At 48.1% G+C, this 18,960-nt stretch overlaps 1 pseudogene; it reads left to right on the top strand.

The window, feature by feature from the left end:
• The first annotated feature begins 3,064 nt into the window (after window positions 1–3,064).
• Window positions 3,065–17,299, top strand: LOC143389539 (protein transport protein Sec61 subunit alpha-like; annotated as a pseudogene).
• Window positions 17,300–18,960: the final 1,661 nt, after the last annotated feature.

Here is an 18,960-nt window from a genome sequence, read left to right as displayed (position 1 = left end):
AATCTATTGTGAGATTCTTGCACTTCAAAAAGTATCAACCACCACATGATTTTTGATAGAACAAAAACAATCTATATTTTGCCTAGAAGAATCTCAGTTCGCCTCCAAAAGAAACACATAGGAAAAAAGTGAAGAATAAGAGAAAGTTATTTCAAGAAAATGGAAACAAAAATTAAACAGAAGTAGCTATTCTTATATCACAAAATTTACACCTTAATACCAAGGGATTCTCCTGCCTTAGCCACATGAAGTGCTGGGATTACATGTGTGCACCACCATACCCAGCTGACTTTAGGTTTTAATGCAGTTGGAATTCAATCAAATTATGCAAAAAATCTTTTAATTGTTCAATCATATCCAGTTACCCCAATAACCAAAAGGTTAATCTTTTCTGATTTTAATGTTATTGTTTTGTTATATGAAGCTTTAAAATCAGATTTTTCTTATTTCACCTGATTTATAGGTTAGTGTTATTATCCCTAAATAACCACTGTTATTTACTTATAACATATTTTTATATAAATGCATATTTCTTTAAAGCATAGTATTAAGATGTATAAAGATTAATAAAATCATACTACTACTTCTACTACTAATAATAATAATGTGCAAAAAAATGCAAACATAAAAGAGTAAATAGTATTTGTCAGGAGGGTAGATATTGTCACAGGTAAGAAACCTAAGCCTCTTCAGACCTTTTAATTATTTGATTCTGCACATGCTATATCAATTAGATTTACATATTCATTTAATTTTCAACTCTCAAAGAGTTGTGGTACAAATCTATTTAGTACAAGATAACAAAAATAGAAGACAGTAAGACAGGAAGAAATGTCAGACAGCACAAGTAGTAAACAATAACTCAAATGACACTAGTAAATATTGGCCTGTCAAGAACCACCTTAATGGCATAAATTCTCAACACATAAAATTCTATAATATATAGAACAAAACAAAATCTATATTTTGCCTATAAGAATCTCATTTCACCTCTAAAAAAACACATAGGATAAAAGTGAAGATTAAGAGAAAGATATCTCAAGAAAATGGAAATAAAAATTCGAAGTAACTTTTCTTATATTACAAAAAAATAGACCTTAATACCAAAAGTAAAAATAGAAAAAAAGTCATTATATAATGACAAATGGTTTTAATTAAGCAAGAAACCATCATAAGTATAAATATAAAATCACATAATACTACAACACATAGACATAAGACAGACACTACTTTATCTAAAGGGAGAGAGAGACTTCAATGCATATTAATAGAGGACTTTTAATAACAGTGTTTGAAAAAATGGATGGATTTTTCATCCAAAACATCAAAAAAGAGACACAGGAATTGGTTAGCAAAGATGTTATGTGTAAAATATGTATGCCGTGTTCCAAGCAAAATAAATTTGTCTATTAAAAAAAATATAAGGACAGAATTCCTCTGGTGAGCAGACACCCAGGAGGTAACAGGCACCCTGTTTCCTATGTTTGGAATATTCAGCAGTTTCTTTCAGAAACTAGCAAGATAACTAACACATGTTCAATACCTAGCTGTTGTGGCAATGCCTTGCATGAGGAAGCTCTTTGCTAGAATCTTATCAGCCTCAACCTTGACTTTAGGAACTTAGCTCCTGGGGGACTCTCTTTTTAGACAACCACAGTGTTTTGTCAAGCTCTGCTGCACCTAAAGCTGTCCACATAATAGTAACTTTAAACAATGGACTTTAAACAATGGACCTAACATTGCACATTGTAACCTTAATAGGTAACTAACAAAGAAGCTGTATAATGTTGCTAAATCTGTAGCCTAATGGCACAATGAACAATAATGTAATACTGAATCCAGTGACCTAATGTAACCTACTACTATAAGTAAAGCTGGCAGCTTGGACAAGGAGAATTTCTGCCATTCTGTCATTCTGCCTCTGCACCTTGCTTCTGTTTCTTCTTCTTTATTTACACAGGATTTAAAGTACACTGCAGAGCAGATGGACTCAACAGAACTTTAAAAAAAAAAAAAAAAGACAAATTCTTCACAACAGTACCAACAACATTCTCCAGAATAGACACTAGGTTAAGTCATAAAACAAACCTTAACAAATTTTAGAAGCTAAAAAATCATTTCAAATATTTTTTGTTCTGAACACAATGGAATAAAACTGTAAACCTACAAAAGGAGGAACTTCAGAAACATCCTATGTGTCTGCAAATAGAATGGAAAATTTTAAAAATTCTTTAGAAAAAATTATGATAGAAACACAAAATGGAAAACCCTATAGCATAGAGCAGGGGCAATTTAAAGAAGATTAGATCAGTACATACCTACATCAAAAAAGAAAGCAACCAAGATTTCCACTTCAAGGAGGTAGAAAATCAAGAACAAGCCAGACCCAAAACTAGTAGAAAAAAAAATACTAAACATCAGAGAAGAGGTAAATAAAATAAAGACTAAAATATTATTTTAAAAATATCAACAACAGAAAGTATGTATGTATGTATGTATGTATGTATTTATTTATTTATTTATTCGCTAGGCTTGAACTCAGAAGCAACCACTCACTGAGAGATGTCTTCAGCTCTAGTTTGTTTTTTTATGAAAAGAAAGGGTCTCATAGAGTGGCTCAGTGCCTTACTTTTGCTCAGGCTGGTTTTGAAATTGTCTTCCTCTTGCCTCACCTTGAGGATCTAAACTATTCATGTCAGTGGTTAAGAGCACAGCTTTGCCATTGAATCACTTAAGCAGAGGGAAGATCATGATATTGTATAATATGAGGATTCCCAGACATGACACCTGCGGACATATTCACATTGGCTTTGTCCGCAGAAAGGGCTCTGCTTGGTGCATGGTTTGGCTTCTTCTCCTTTTGGGGGGAAAGTTCTGCTGGAGTCTGAACCCAGAGCATCATTCATGCTAGGCAAGTGCTTCCCCGTGGAGCTGTGGCCCCAGCCCTCCTTGGCCTTCCTTGGTGATCAGAGAAAGGATCTGTGGGACTCCATTTTTATTGACTTACTGGGAAACTTTGAGTCCTCTGATTCTGTCTCTTCTGCAGATCCAGTTGGATGAGAAGGTGCTGTGGGTGGCCATCCCCTTCTTCATCTTCTTAGTCTCCTGTGCTGGTGTTGGAGCATGGGGAAGAGGGGGGACACACGTGCCAGTCCTTTGGTTTCTGCTTGTTTCCAGATCCTCTATTTGGTATTATGGCCTCAGATTCTGCGGACCCTTTCTACTGGATGTGAGGGATTCTGGCCTCCAACAGAGGGAGGCTCAGATTCACTCTGCCTCTTTTCTACTGGACCAGCACCATTTAGTTGAATGACAGCCTATCTGTGGAGCTCAGAGGATGGGCAGCTCTGTGGCCTGGAAAGTCTGCATGTGCCATGTCGAATAGCCTGATCAACTGTGCATTCAGCTTGGGCAACACCATCTTCTTTGGAGTTGGGTTTGAATGCAATACAAAACCTGGATGAACAAGATAAGTCTCTGCTTGAGAATTTCTGAAAACTAGAAAAAACTAGAGTGTTTGAAATCCCTGAAATGAGATGGTGAGTCCACCTAGAATATTCTCTAGAACTTTTCATTGGTTTCTCAGCTGTGTCTTTTTCATATCTACGGGTGAAATATACGGATCAAAACCATGAGTGACAGTGGAGGGTCGATTCTAACCAGTCACTGGTGGGTCTGGAAATGATTTTCTTGTGTATGTTGATGGTACATTTAATGGACATGGTTTAAAAATGGGGTTCCAATGAGGTTCCAGTCACTCAGAATCAGAGCTCATCTGAACATGATGGAAAGGGAAGGTTGATTCCCAACTAGATCCAATTGTGCCAGCCCCATCCGCAGACTCAGAAAATGATTGGAATGTTTTCCAGTTTTATGAACTGATGAAGGACGGGACTCTCTGACCTCTGTCCAGCCAGAATGGATCTGTCCATGGGGATGGGAATGCAACAGGCTCTTGAGGGGTATGTGATTTTCCAAACAGAATGACACAGGGTCTGACAGGCTCAACAGAGGCACTCAGTTGTGTTCTAATCTTTGGTTTTAAGGAATTATTCTATAATTGCTGTAAGAAACCTGAAGCCCATCCTGTGGAGAAGGGGGTCGCATGCAATTCTGTAGGTTCATTTTATTAAATGATGTCTTGCTTTCCTGGGCTCACAGGGGCTTTGTGGCTGCCCCTTTCCTTATGCACATTCAAGTAGCTGGGTATCTCTGCAATTGTCACCTTGGGCCTCATCATGCACTCTTGGCTAGTGCCAAGATGATTGAAGTGGGTGACACCCCAAAAGACCAAGCCCTCTTCAATGGAGCCAAGAAATATAAGAAAGATCAAGGGTACAGTTCTGATGTCTGGTTGACAATTTGAATTGGCCCTAAAATTAGGAGCATTAAAACAGCCCAGTTTGGCCTGTGTGCTTGGCCTGCCAACCCTGTAGGTGCTCCATGGCCTGTTAATGAGAGAGCACTTCTGGGAGGTGCTGGGTATGGGGGAAGGCCAGGCAGGGCAGGGGAGGGCAGGAATGCCCCAGAGGATGAAATTGAAGGATCAGGGCATGGAGGTCACCCCTTCACCAGCCATGATTTCCATACCTCGTGAAGGAGGTGACATCTACTTCAGAGATGTTATAAGAATTTAATCAAAGCCTGGTGCTGTGGAGTATGCCTGTAATTTCAGCAACTCTGGAGGCTGAGGCAGGAGTATCGCCAGTTGGAGGCCAGTCTCAGCAACTTAGTGAGGCCATAAGCAACTCAGTGAGACCCTGTCTGTAAATAAAATTAAAAAATGGCTGGGGAAGGTGCTCAGGGGTGAAGCACCTTTGCTCAGTCCTCAGTACTAAAAAAAATGATTAAACTGAATAATACTCTCACAGTGCCTAGTGCATGGTAGTTATTTAGCAAGTTCTATTTTTTTTCCTGCATTTAAAAGGATTTAATGAGCAGAACGGTGATCCTCTCAGTTCAGCTCTGCTGTTGATTAGTTTTGTGATGTGGAAGAAATTTAGATAATAGTTCTGCAGTCCCAGTTTCTATGTGCTGTTAAACTAGGTTAAGAATATTGGCCATTTCAAATGATAGGCAGTCCCAATAATGGGGACCAGCCTCAGAGTCAGCCAAGCCTAGCCTCTGTTAACTGGAATGTATTATTTAGAAAACAATGATTACAGTTTTCTACTCTGCCATCTTCCATACAGCATGCCTTAGAGCTCTTAAGTTAGAAGGTTAAATAATTGAGTGAGAAATCCATCTAACTTAAATTTGTGAGTTTCAGACACCAATCAAGATTGTAGAATATATTTATGTATTAATGTATTAATCATTAATGAATTAAGTAATGCATTATTAAATAATAAGTACTTCATTTATTATTCAATGTCTTAAATTAATGAATCATTCTTCTGAAGCACTAATAAGTGGTTTTCTTTTTTTAATTTTTTATTTTGGACATTTTAAAATATACTTGGCTTAGTGCAGTGGTGCACTCCTCTAATCCCAGCAGCTCGGGAGGCTGAGGCAGGAGGATTGTGAGTTCAAATCCAGCCTCAGCAACAGTGAGCCCCTAAGCATCTCAGTGAGACCCTGTCTCTAAATAAAACACAAAATAGGGCTGGGGATGGGGCTCAGTGGTTGAGTACCCCTGAGTTCAATCCCTGGTACCAAAAGCAAAACAAACAAAAAAAATTTTGCAGTATTTTTCTAGAGCCCAAATCAGGTGTTCTTTCTCTTTCTCTCTTTGTTTTTAATATTATTTTTTTGCAAACCTGGAAATGGAACTCAGTGTCTCTACCACTGAGCTACAGACCCAGAAGTTTTCTCCTTACGCTTGATAATTTTTTTTTGGTTCACATTTTTTAATAACATGGCACAGTTTACATTACACAAGAGGCTCCGCCGATGAGAACATGCTGAAGATTCAGTTGCTTCACTTTGCTTTTCACACAGGGTCTAGAAAGGACTTTGTTACATACAGGATAAACAGCAAAAGGTCTGTATAGAACAATCTCTTTACAACACTGAAAGCTACCACTACAGTTCCAGTGTACATATTCCTTGGATTTTTAAAGTCGTTGTCTTTTAAAAAAAAAAAGAAACAAAACAAAACCAAAAAAAAAAAGAAAACCCCAAAAAACAAAACAAAACACTGCACAACATCTGGTGTTCACAAAATCTGAAGCTCACAACTAAACCTTCAGTTTACTACTAAAATAGATCAATCTGCTTATTAGAAACAATGGTCTGTAGTTAACTTTTTTTTTTTTTTGCAAAAACAGGATAACAACGTCAGATAGCACTTTAATATACTAGAAGACCAAATGGAACTAATTTTATTTCATACATGTATTTTACAGTCCAGTAGACAAGATATATTGTATTTCTCTGCTAGTAAAGTCATATTCTCTCCAAATATGTAGACAAGAAGTTTAATATATTATAAAAGTATCATGAAGAGACATTAAAATTGATGCAAACTCAAAAACACATGCGCGCACACACACGACTTCTCCTCTGCCACCTGTCACCTCTGTGAATCTCGATAGCTCTGCGTGGTCGACCTGTCCGGGCTATGCCCAGACCTTGTTACTGACTAGAGTACAGTGCGTCGCGCTGGGAACCCACCTCACACTCAGCGGTTTCTGAATACAGTGAAAACATATCCATCATCTCAGAAAACGCGAAGCTTTCTTTCAGGATCTGTTTGGGTGTAATTAAGTCGCACTGCAAAATGAGGAAGTGTGCATACATATGAAATAGGACACACTTAAAAAAAGGCATGGTTCCCACCAGAGGTGTGTGAGGTCGTGTGACTGGCGGTGACCAATTCTGGCAGCCTGCTCTGTCTGCCAGACACCGATGCCCGCCCCTGATTTTGGCATCTGACCAATCCCACTCTCGCTGGCACTGGTTTGCCTTCCTGGGGCGCACCTGCCCCTGAAGCCCACAAGCAGCAACTTCAGATGCAAAGTTCCAGCCTGGGGTCCCCTCTGCAAAATAGGATGTTTCTCCATTTGAAAAAAAACAAGCAAGGAAAACAGAGTCATATCACCTAAGCGCTTGTTCAGGGAAAATATGACCTTAAGTATGTTGTAAATGGATTTGAAAAGGCTCCTTTGAGTTAGGCGGGCTTTTGTGAGAAGCCCTAACGTTCATTGCATAGTTGAAGGGTTTAGCTGTCTCTAACAATACGGGGAACACAGCCTTAGCAGGCAGTGCCCACTGATATTAGCTTTGCAAATAGCACATTTCAAGAAGTAGTAATGAATTATGTTACTTAATCTTTATCTATTTACATTTGTACAAAGTAAAGCTTTCGTCTCACCCTTTGCATATATGAACCACCAGCTCATGAAGCAATCTCTTTACAGGACTATGTACACGGCCTTCCCTTCCCATCTGAAAGAGCTCTGCATGATGGATGGTGTGAGCTCCCCCGTCCTCCTCAAATTGGTGTGTGTTGTCATCTTTACTGTTTTGGCTGAAATCAAGAAGTTTCATACAAGGAACAAAGAGTAGGAGACATGAGAACATATGACTTAGCTAAAGGATCTGAAAAATTCCAACATAGAATATACAAAAACATTTCCAAATCTGCACGGAGTCTGTACATGTTTTACAAGGGGAGTGGTGGGGCTGGCCACCGCGTCTGCGCGGGGTGCAGGAGTCCTCCCTGCTCTCGGGGCTCCCTCTGCTCGTCCCCTTACCGCGCCTCGATGTCCTTCAGAGTGTGGGAGGGCGGCCGCTCCCTGATCTCCGCAGACAGAGGCGTAGTCCTGCGTGGGGACACCGGGCGGCCCCCTAGCGTGGAGATGAGCGGGGGCGGCGCACTCAGCGCTGCTGTGGGGGGCGTCTTGTTGAGCAGTCCGTTCTGGTGGCCCGCCGTGGGGCTGATGCGTGGGTAGTGCATGCTGGGGAGGCCCGGCGTGAGGAGGCTGGGGTGCGGCAGGTGGCTGTCCAGGGAGGCGGGGTGCACAGCGTGCAGCCGCGGGTGCTCGTAGTCCTCGCGCAGCACGTGCAGGCGCTCACGCTCGTCCAGGTGGCCGGCCCGCTCGTGCTCCCGCCGCGGGTCCACAGCCAGCGGCGGGTGGTGGTGATGGTGGTGGCTGTAGTCGTGCGGCTCGCGGTCCTGGAAGGATCTGTCGGCCTCGTACAGCCGAGGGGCCAACAGCTGGTGCAGCGGGTCGCCGCGCAGCAGGAAGTCCCTGGCCAGCGGGTCCCTGCGGTGCACGTCGAGCTCACGGTAAGGGTCCCTCAGCGGGTCCCGCATGGGGTCCCAGTAGAAGGACGGGTAGGGGAAGCGCTCCCCACCCGGGAGCGGGCTGAGGCCCATGAAGGGGGTCATCATGCGGGTCCGGTCCAGGCTGCCGATGCCACCCATGGGGTGCAGGCCCGCCACGCCCACCGCCATGGGCACCGAGGCCAGCGGGCCTCCGTGGGTACCCGAGGCTGCGCCCGGTGGCTCCGCAGGGCGCGGTGGCTGCGCGGGCTCCGCAGGCAGCTCGTGCTCCTCCCTGCTCTCCTCCTTGACCTTGACCTCGGCGCTCTTCCGCGGGTTCTCGTAGGCAGGTTCGCCCTTGCGCAGCTCGGCCTCGCGGCCTGAGGTGCTGCCCGGCTGGGCACTGTCCAGCGCAGGGGTTCGCACATAGGGCGACGGCGCGCGCGCCAGCTGCTTGGCCTCCTCGCCCGGGGCGCGGCCCTCGTGGCCATGCCCGTCCTTCTCGGACGCCGGGCCCTCCTTGGCCTTGTGCTCTTCTGCGGCCAGGTCTTTCTGCAACTCCGGGTGGTCTCTCTCCCTCTCTTTGGGTTTGTCCTTCTCGCGAGCCTCTGTGTTCAAATGACCCCTGATCTGCTCGGTGGCGCTGCGGCTCTGTCCCAGGGCGTTGGCCGGGAGGATAGGTGCTGGTGAGGGGTGGCTGGAGTGTCTTTTCTCCACGCTTTCTCAAAGCCTTCAACAGCACCCAGAGTTAAAATGAATACATGTTATTGGGAATAACTGTCGGGTTTCCAAGTCCCCCGAAGGCATTGCCACCAACCGCTGCTAGGCCCGTGAAGGTGGATGGACGATTGAAAGGCTCCAGGTGAGCAGCAGGGTTGAGGAAGTTGCTGTGATGAGGAGGTGGCCCAAAAGGGGTCCCGGTGGGGTGTGCAGCACCAGAGTCCTGGCGGGCGGCGGGAGGGAGCGCGCCCGCCGAGGGCGCCCGGCCCGCGCTCGCCCGCCACGCTTGATAATTTTTAAAAATGTTTTTCCATCTTAAAAATTCAAGATTATTTTTTACAAAAAAGAATTTAGGATGACTGGGCTGAGGTTTAGTAGAGCACTTGCCTACCATCCGCAAGGCCCTGGGCTCAATCCCTAAAGTACAAAAAAACCCAAAGGTGCTTTCACTAGATAGCCTCTGAGTTCTCATGTACTTTGACATGTGACAGTTGGACAATCCTTACCAAGTCCCCGGGTGCAGTGTTAGTATTTGTCATCTGTGTTCCTGTCACACTCTGCTAAGGGTTCTCTTGGGATCCTAGTGTTTGGCATGATTGTTAGCATTGGCCAGTCCATAATGGATGTGATGACGGGCATGGATAGGGACGCCTCAAAGATGAGCGCTGTGATCTGCCTGCTGATCACCACTCAGGTGAACCCCCAATTGCACGCCACTTCCTGAGTGACTGCACCATCCCTCTTTCTCATCAGCAGTACTCAGCAAGAGATGGGGCCAGGCCAGGCTCAGGTCTGGGCTCAGGATTAGACACTGGCCTGAGCAGGGTGAAGCCTCGAGTTGGAGGCTGGACACCACCCAAAAAGAAATCAATCAAATAAAGACACTGAGCCCATCTACAACGAGAAATATTGAAATCAATAAAGGCATGCTGTCCACCTGCACACCCCAAACAACTAAGAAACAAAAACAAAAAAATGTAGGGGTTGGGGCTGGGACTCGGTGGTAGAGGCTCAGCTGTCGTGCACGAGGCCTTCAGCTCCATCCTCAGCACCCCATAAAAATTAAATAATGATGTTGTGTCCATCTCCAACTAAAAAATAGATTTAAAAAAATAAAGAATCGAAAGACCCTGGCTTTGTCTTCTGAATTTCCGTGAGGAAGATTGAGAAGGGTCTCTTATTTGGCCTTCATAGCAGAGAGCCCAGTCATTGAAGATGGAAGGAACCAGAGCCCTGAGGCCAGTAATGCAGAGTCCATTTTATTAATTTATTTATTTCAATTCTGCAGTTCTTTGTGGTGGGCTTGATCGTTCTCATTTTGGATGACCTTCTTTAGAAAGGGTACAGCCTGGGCTTTGGCTTCTCCCTCTCCATTTCAAGCAACATCTGTGAAACCATCCTAGGAAAGACCTTCAACCCCACCACCATCAACACCAACCAAGGTAATGGCCCTGCCTCCTGTGGGGCACTTCTGCAGGAAGTTTTCATACCTGCAGAGTATTCCTCTGGGGGAAAATATCTGTTTCAGAAACACGTCTTCTGAATTTTCAGTGTGCAAAGTTTTAAAAATATAGCTGAGTGCAGAGGCTCAAGTCTGTCATCACAGCAGCTCAGGAGGCTGAGGCAAAAGGATCACAAGTTGGAGGCCAGCCTCAGCAACTTAGTGAGGCCCTAAGAAACTCAGTGAGACACTGTCTCTAAATAAAATAAAAAAGGGCTGGGAAAAGGGCTCAGAGGTTAAGTGGTCCTGGGTTAAATCCCTAGTACAAAATAATAATAATAATGATAATAATAATAATAATAACACCTCTTATAAAAATATTTCAAAGACAGTCAACTTGCCACAGAGTAATCCTGCCTCATATTTCTTAGCAGGAACCTGCACTGTAAAGATAAAGAAGTGTTGATTTTAGCCAATTGTCTTTTGGTGGACATTTCAGTCCTTTCTCAGTCACAGGTAGCATCGAAATGAATATCCTTGGGCAATCATCTGCACATATTGTAGCAGTTGTTCTTCGTGAATAAGATTTTAAAAAGGAAATTGCTACACCAAACCACTTGTTCAGGCAAGGAGCAGTTAGTTCGATGATTACAAGTTCAAGGACAGCCTTGGTAAATAAGTGAGACCCTGTGTCAAAAAAGGCTGGGGTAGAATGACTGTTCCTGGGTTCAATCCGCAGTACTGCCAATTTGGGGTGGAAGGCACTAGGGATTGAACTCAGGGACAGTTAACCCCTGAGCCCCGTCCCCAACCCTCTTTTGTATTTTTCAGAGACAGGGTCTTGCTGAGTTGCTTAGAGCCCCAATTTGGCTGAGGTTAGCCGTTGATTTGCAATTCTCCTGCTTTAGCCTCCAGAGCCACTGTGATTACAGGCATGCACCATGATACCTGGCTTACAAGTCTTAATAAAATAAAAACTGCAAAACATGTGAGACTTCTTAGGAGAGGGGAAATTGACTTTTTTTCTTTTCTTTTTCTTTTGGCCTCTGAACCCTGAATCTGTTATTTGCTCGGAAGTCTCTCTCATGGAAAATATTTGTGTGCATTTGTGTGTTTTCTTGGAATTGACTGTGGAGCTTATTCTTGGCCTCCAGTGCCATGTCATCAAATTGAGAAAACTGCAGACAGGTCTCTGCAGGGTGCCTGAGGAATCCTATGGGAAGGAGGGTTGGGGACACTTACAGAAGATTAGGCAAAGGGACACCAGACTCTTCCTACAATTTCAGAAAATCTAAGGTGAATTGAGGATCTGGGGGTGCAAAGCAGATGGGCCCCAGCCGTGGATGTGGGGGCAAAAGCTGGGTAGGAGTTGAAGTGTCAGCCAACACCTCCTGGCTTTGGGGGGGGCTGCATTCGAAAGGAGTGGGAGCAGTGTTGGCCACAGGGGGCCAGTCAGCAAAGGCTTGGGCTACGGCAGCCAGCCAAAGGATCACTTTGCTCTGGAGCAGGATAGTGAGTGAGGGGACAGCTTTGGAAGGAATGATTTGCTGTTCCTGAGAGACAGGCTGAGAAAATGGCTGGGGAAGTGGTACAGCCATCCAGCCTGAGCCAGCCAGTGTGACATCAGAGTGAGGGCCTTAGGACTTAGTGAGAGATGAAGGCCACAGACAACCGAGACATGGAGGTGGCTGCCCTTGGCCAACTCTTGAAACTGACTGGGGCAGAGGCACTAACTGGGGGGATTTGAGTGGTGCTGTAAGGAGCCCAAATGGTGGAGCCATGGGGACACCCCCAGGATGGGCAAGAAGAGAATGGAGCAGGCACAGGTAGCTTGCAGCTGGAAGAGCCACCTTTTACCAGGAGTGCCACCACGGCTCAGCTTGCAACCTGGAAAGTGGGGTGTGGAAGGGCCCCTAGGGTGGAGAGCATAGCTGGTCCTTCTTCACTGAGGTGGGGGACAGTCCAGGCTGGGAGGGAGGTGGTCAGTACAGACGCCACATGACTCTCGCCCCCGGGGCAACACTAGCACATGAAATTAATCCAGTTCACAGAGATTAGCAGGTAGTGATTTGCATGAAATGACCATGTTAAACATTCAGAAGGCTCCTAAGGCCCTCACCCTGACTTTGCTGTGACCCACCTTTCATTCCTGACACTTGTCAGGCAGGTGATGTTAAGCACCAGGAGCTTCTGTGGGTGCTAAGAATACAAAGGGAGATAACATAAGACATGGGAGCGTCAGTGTCATCCCAGAGTCCCGGGTCAGAGTAGAGCAGAGAAGGAAGATGGGGTGACTGGGGAAGAGTGTTATGGGCCCATCTAGAAAACCCAGCAGGTGCAAAGGCCCTGGGGCAGAGATGAGCTGGTGTGTTTGAGGGTTGGAGCAAGTTAGGGGAGTTCAGAGAGGTCATTGGTAGCAAGAACAGCCAGGAAAAGTCCCTGCTTTCTCCCCCCTGGGTTCACTTCCTCCTTTACAAAATGCTCAAGCTTTAATGTCTCCAGATTCTTGACCACAGGGACATCAGCTGTTGATCCACACAGCCAGAGGTGGCAGGGAGAGGGGCTGTCAGAAGACCACCATGGGGATGCCAGGGGCCAGGGAAAGCTAGGATAGTGTTTCTGTCACAGACATCCCGTCCATGTGGTCTTCAGGACAGATGGCCCATCTGAGTGGCCATCCAGAAGGTGATGCGAGTCCTGCAGTCCCAACTCTGAGGTGACAGGAAAATGCTGTCCCAGGGAGAGACTGGGACATCTTAGTCCCCAGCCATTAGCCACTCTGCCCACAGATGCCATGTCTAGGGAAGCACTGGCATCAGGGGCCATGGTGACAGTGTTTCCCACTGTCCTTTTGTTCTAAAGTCATTCTCACACATTTTCTGAATTGCTTGGACCTTGTCGCCCTCTGCTGCAGTGTCCTGGGATGATCTGTTGCCTGTTCCTCACGCCAGGCTCCTTTCTACCTGTTGCTGAGGCTGAGGCAGGAGGATCTCAACTTGGAGGTCAGGCTCAGCAACAGCAAGGCCTCAGCAACTCAGTGAGATGCTGTCTGTGAATGAAATACAAATAGGCTGGAATTGGGGTTCAGTGGCCGAGGGCCCGTGGGTTCCATCCCTGATGCCAAAAAAAACATCCAAACAGTGACCCCATGACTGTGGTGCCGTGAGTCTACCAGTTGAGTCTCCTGGCTGATTCTGTTCTCCTGACTCTGCTTTGGCCAGGAGGAGGCCTAAAACCCAGCGGGGTTCAGCCCTTTGTTCTTCCCTTCACATTTGGGTTCTTCTCTGCCAACAGGTATGGAATTGGAGCGCGCCATCATTGCACTATTTCATCTCTGTGCCACGTGCACAGACAAAGTCCAAGCAATTAGTGAGGCTTTCTCCTGCCAGAATCTCCCTGACCTCATGAACCTCATCGCCTCCATCTTTGTCATTGCTGTGGTCATCCATTTCCAGGTGTGTCCAACGTGAGCCCAAGAAGTCTGCAATTATTTTTCTTTATTTTTTTTGGTACCAGGGATGGAACCCAGGAGCACTGAACCCCTGAGCCCCATCCCCAGACCTTTTTATATTTTATTTAGAGTCAGAGTCTTGCTGAGTTGCTGAGGCTGGCCTCCAAATTGTAGTCCTCCTACCTCAGCCTCCAGAGCTGCTGATGATGACAGGCCTGCACCACTGTCTCTGGCTTCGGCATAATTGTTTTTTTCTTTTTTTTTCTGTTTAGATATGAATGGCCATTGAGTACATTTTGAAACCAGTTTTTCTGTTCTTTTTTCTGTGTGTGCCCCACACAGTGGTTGTGAGGGAAGCGGCAGGTGCTCTCCAGCAGTGTCAGAAGTCGGGTCCCCAGAGCTGTTGCCACTTCTTGTACCTCTGGACCATAGGGGACAGCAAGGCAGTGAAGAGTGCCCTGTTCTGTGTCCTCAGGGCTTCCAGATGGACCTGCCCATCAAGACTGCACACTACCAGGGCCAGTACCACACCTACCCCGTTTAGCTCTTCTTCACCTCCAATGTCCCGATTGTCCTGCAGTCCGCCCTGGTCCCCACCTCTACATCATCTCCCAGATCCTGTCGGCTCGCTTCAGCGGGCACCTGCTCATCAGTCTGTTGGGCACCTGGTCTGTCAGTCAGATGTTCCCAAGGAGGCTCTCCTGGCCACAGAGTGGGTGTTGTTGCTCCTCATCTGTGTGTCTTGCTCCTGACCAAGTGTCTCACCCACAGATCTCCTCCCCTGTGTCCTTTCCCAAATTCTGTGCAGGAAGTTTTTTGTAACAAGGACTGAACCCAGGGTCCCTTGACTTCTGAGCCCTGTTCCACCCCTATTTAGACTCAGGGTCTCACTGAGCTGCTTAGGGCCTTCAACTTTCCATCCTCCTGCCTCAGCCTCCTGAGCTGTGGGGTGACAGGAGTGTGTCATTGTGCCCGGCTGCAATCACAGTCTTTGATCTGCTCTGGGTTCATCTTGAAGCTCAGGTACAGTAGACGCAGCGTCCCAGACCTTCTGTTCCTTCTTCCAAGGACACGTCTTCTGGAGGCCCCGCCTGCACCTATGCAGTTTGTGGCCTGTGTTACTACCTATCTCTGCTGGAGTCCTTTGGCTCCGTGTTGGAGGACCCTGTCCATGTGGTAGTGTACCTCATGTTCATGCTGGGATCTTTGTCTTCTTCTCTAAGATCTGGGTCGAGGTCTTGAGCTCATCTGCCAAGAATGTAAGTATGAACGAACGTTCTTAAAGTGGCATTCGGCTTGTTGCTTTGTCACAGTGGTGGTTTGTGACATGCAGATGGACCACCCACCTTGGTGAAACAGTTCAGAGCGTTAAGGACAGATGGATGGAGCTCAGCCATCAGCAGCAGGTCTGAGAACCTGAAGCCAGAGTGGAAAATCACACATTGTCTGGTCTCCTTATGGCACCTTGTTGGTCCAGGGACACTTAACCTCTGAGCCCTTGTTAGATTTCATCTGGAGACAGGGTCTTGCTGAACTTCTCAGGGCCTTGCTAAGTGGCTGAGGCTGGCCTCCAAATTGCGATCCTCCTGCCTCAGCCTCCCAAGCTGCTGGATTGACAGGGGTGCATCCCAGGATTTTGGGCATTTTTAAAGTCTTTGTAAAGATGTAGAGCTGCAGAAAGAGCCCTTTAAGTGTCCAGCAGCTTGAGACCTTTCCCTCTGAAACCACCTCTGAACATATCCTCTGCTCTGTGCATCATGCAGGTGGTCAAGCAGCTGAAGGAGCAGCAGATGGTGATGTGGGGCCACCGGGAGACATCCATGGTGCATGAGCTCAACCAGTGAGTGCAGTACCCACCCCCAGTCAGCAGGTGTGGCTATCGTGCCTCGAGCACCAGTGGACCTTGTGGTCTCCAGTGTCCATGTGTCTCATTCTCAGATCACAGGGTAGGCAAGGTCCCTGTGTCATTGGATATTTATGAACCTGCTAAGTACTGGATGCTGGGGACATGGAATAAGATGTCTAGCGCCCTCAGCAGGGAGCCAGGTGCATGCAGCCTAGTGACCCAGCATGGGGCTCTGTAGGGATGGTGTTGGCAGCAGGGGACCCTCACCTCTGCTCATGCTAGTGGGATGCTGCCCTAGGCATCCAGGAGCAGTGCCCAGGCTCTGAGCACAGAGTGGGGCTCCAGATGGATCTGAGCTGAAGCGCCAGGCTCTCTGAGGCATGCCTGGAGGCCAAGGCACGAGGATGGCAAGGTGGAGGCCAACCTCAGGAACTCAGTGAGGCCCTGAGTAACTCAGTGAGACCCTCTCTCTAAATATAATACAAAAAAGAGCTGGAGACAGGGCTCAGGGTTGGGGAACCCCTGGGTTAAATCCCCAAGACCGAAAAAAGACAGATGTTGGATGTGGCTGAGAGGCCAGCAGAGCCGTAGAGGGATGGTGGTGTTTGAAGCAGGGAGGTCAGTTCCAGCAGACAAGGCCACAGCAGAGAGGAGGCCAGAGACTAGATGTGCCAGGGTGGCCATCACCTTGGGGTGGAGAGAATGGAGGGTGGGGGAGGCCCCAGGGCACAGGTGTTTGGGGCAGAAGGAGTGCCCGTTGCAGCTGCACCTCATCCTGGATTGAAGGCTGCCCCCAACCTCCCTGGTGCCCTCTGCCATTTTCGCAGCTCTTCCTCTGCCACTCGGCAGCAGCTACCATGAAAAGGGCTGTGTCTACAAAGTCAGGTGGCAGCCCAGGTTCTCCTGTGGGTTCTCAATTGGTGACCTTTCCTGAAAGAATCAACCATGGGAAAAGCCACAGTTGCAAATTTTTGGTTGCTTATGAGTCCTTGGTAGGGACAGTGGCCATTTCGATAGACATCATCAGCATTTGGGTCTCATAACCAGCCCTCCAGCCCCCTTACTGAGGATCAGACTCAGGGTCACTTGACCCCTAAGCTATGTCCCCAGATCTTTTTATTTTTTATTTAGAGACAGGGTCTCGCTAAGCTGCTTAGGGCCTTGTAAAGCAGCTGAGGGTGGCCTCCACCTTGTGATCTTCCTGCCTCAGCCTCCTGAGTTACTGGGGTGACAGGTATGGACCACTGTGTTCAGCAGCCTTTCAGTTTGGACTAGTCACAGTCCCCTAACAGGGACTAGGTCCCATAGCATTAGTAGGGTGTTAGCAGAGGATAATTAAGGGAGGTGGTGGGGCCTCCTGAGGTTCTGGTCTCAGTCATGGGCAAGACTGGTGGCCAGGTTGGAGGCTCTGTGGTGGCCTGGGGCTGACCACCTGCCCTCCCCCAGGTACATCCCCATGGCAGCGGCCTCTGGGGGCCTGTGTCTTGGGGCCTCTCAGTCCTGGCTGCCTTCCTGGGCACCATCGGCTTGGGGACGGGGATCCTGTTGGCAGTCACCAACATCTCCCAGTCCTTTGAGATTTTCATCAAGGAGCCAAGTGAGTTGGGAAGCATGGGCACCCTGCTCTTCTGAGAGCCATGCCTATCCAAGGACCTGGGACGACACTGGGCAGTGCCTCGGAAGGCAGTGGTGGCCGGGGGCAGTGGTGCTGTGTCGCGTGGGGACTTTGTTCTCTGGCTGATGTCTGCCCCTCCTCTTCACCATGGGGCAGCCACCCTCAGCAGGGCTCCTCTCCTTCTTCTAGCATTGGCAGCTGCAGCCTTGACAGGGATGGGGAGCACTGTCCCCATTTTCTGTCTGACTTTGGTTTTGGCCTCCCCTCCCACCCTCAGTGATGTGTGCAACCACCGTGGTGTCTCTGATCTCCATGGTGGCTTTTTGACTGGGTTGGAAGCACAAAATCTCTGTGTGTGGCCTTAGGATGGTCGGCCGTCGGCTCTCACCTCCTCTGGGGAAATGGACAGCATCACCAGCATGTCCTCAGCATCACTAGCAGTGGCACTCTCTTGGTGCAGACTGTTGCCGTGGGGGGCATTGGATCCCCTGGGCTCAGGATAAAACAGCTCCCTGCCCAGCAGTGGGCAGCTGCTCTTCCACCAAGTGTACAGATGAGCCTTATGCTGGGACAGAGCCAGGACCGCCATCCCTGCCACCTCACGGCCAACTTGTGGCCAGGCAGCTTTGTCCTCATCTGGGGGAGGCCTGGAGTTGCCACCTCCACCCTTGCCTGGCCGAGCTCGTTGCCCTCAGGGGACCACCCTGCCAAGTCCAATTGTCCAAACTCCAGTCAGCCTTGGTGGATCCTCACTGCGCAGCTGCCCCTGCGTCCCTGGGAAGGGATGTCTTTTGTTTCTCCCTGTGTTTCTAGAATGTTCTGACTGTACTTAGGGACCAAATGCTAGTAAAGGGACAGTGGGATGCCACCAGCTCTCTTGGCCTCCACCACATTCAGCCTCCACCGCACTCAGAGGCCAGGAGGGGAGGTTCAGGCTCAGGGCCTGAGCTCAAAGTCAGGGACTCGGGGTCCATGGGAAGATACTCTGGTGTCTGAGACAGAAAGACAATGTTGTCTGAAGTGACAGGTGACATAGACATGAAGCTGGTGAACTTTCCAGAGTTCTCAGATGCCCCTCTCAGACTCAGCTGCAGGCTTCCTCGGGAGGGTGCCCCAATTCTGCATGGGCCCTTTCATGGCTCAGTAGGGGTGACACACTGTACCTAGAGACCTGGGTCAAGAACCAGAGGGGCCCTTGACCCACCCAGGTCCCAGCACCTTCTCCCATGTGGCCTTGGCTAGACCTAGTCCCCAGCAGGGCAGCCCCACCACCAGCCATCTCCCAGCCCATGGAGGCCACCGCCATACCTCTCCTGCTCCTATTAGAGGGCAGGGCCCCCCAGGCCACCGCTGGGGACTTCATGGCCTCTGGAAGGCAGGCCCAGTCCCTGGCTCTCGGGCTGTGGCTGGAGAGTGCCAGACTTCAGAGGAGTTTGTGGTCCTGCTGGCCCCATGTGGCCTGGGCTCTCAGCCCATGGGCAGTGATCACAGAGGGTGGGTGGGAAGGGGCTGACCCAGCTTCCAGGGCACAATCACTGTGGATGCCAAAATGGCATAACTGAGATACGGTGGTTAAAAGATAAATAAAGGCAACTTTTTACAAACTGCTTATTCACGGTCTTGTTTCCACTCAAGCTCATCCCCAGAGACATGCTGCCCTGCAGCCTGGCCTTCCTCC

This window comes from Callospermophilus lateralis, unplaced genomic scaffold, assembly GCF_048772815.1.
Source record: "Callospermophilus lateralis isolate mCalLat2 unplaced genomic scaffold, mCalLat2.hap1 Scaffold_63, whole genome shotgun sequence".
Lineage (NCBI taxonomy): Eukaryota > Metazoa > Chordata > Mammalia > Rodentia > Sciuridae > Callospermophilus > Callospermophilus lateralis.
This window is presented reverse-complemented; position numbering and strand designations above follow the sequence as displayed.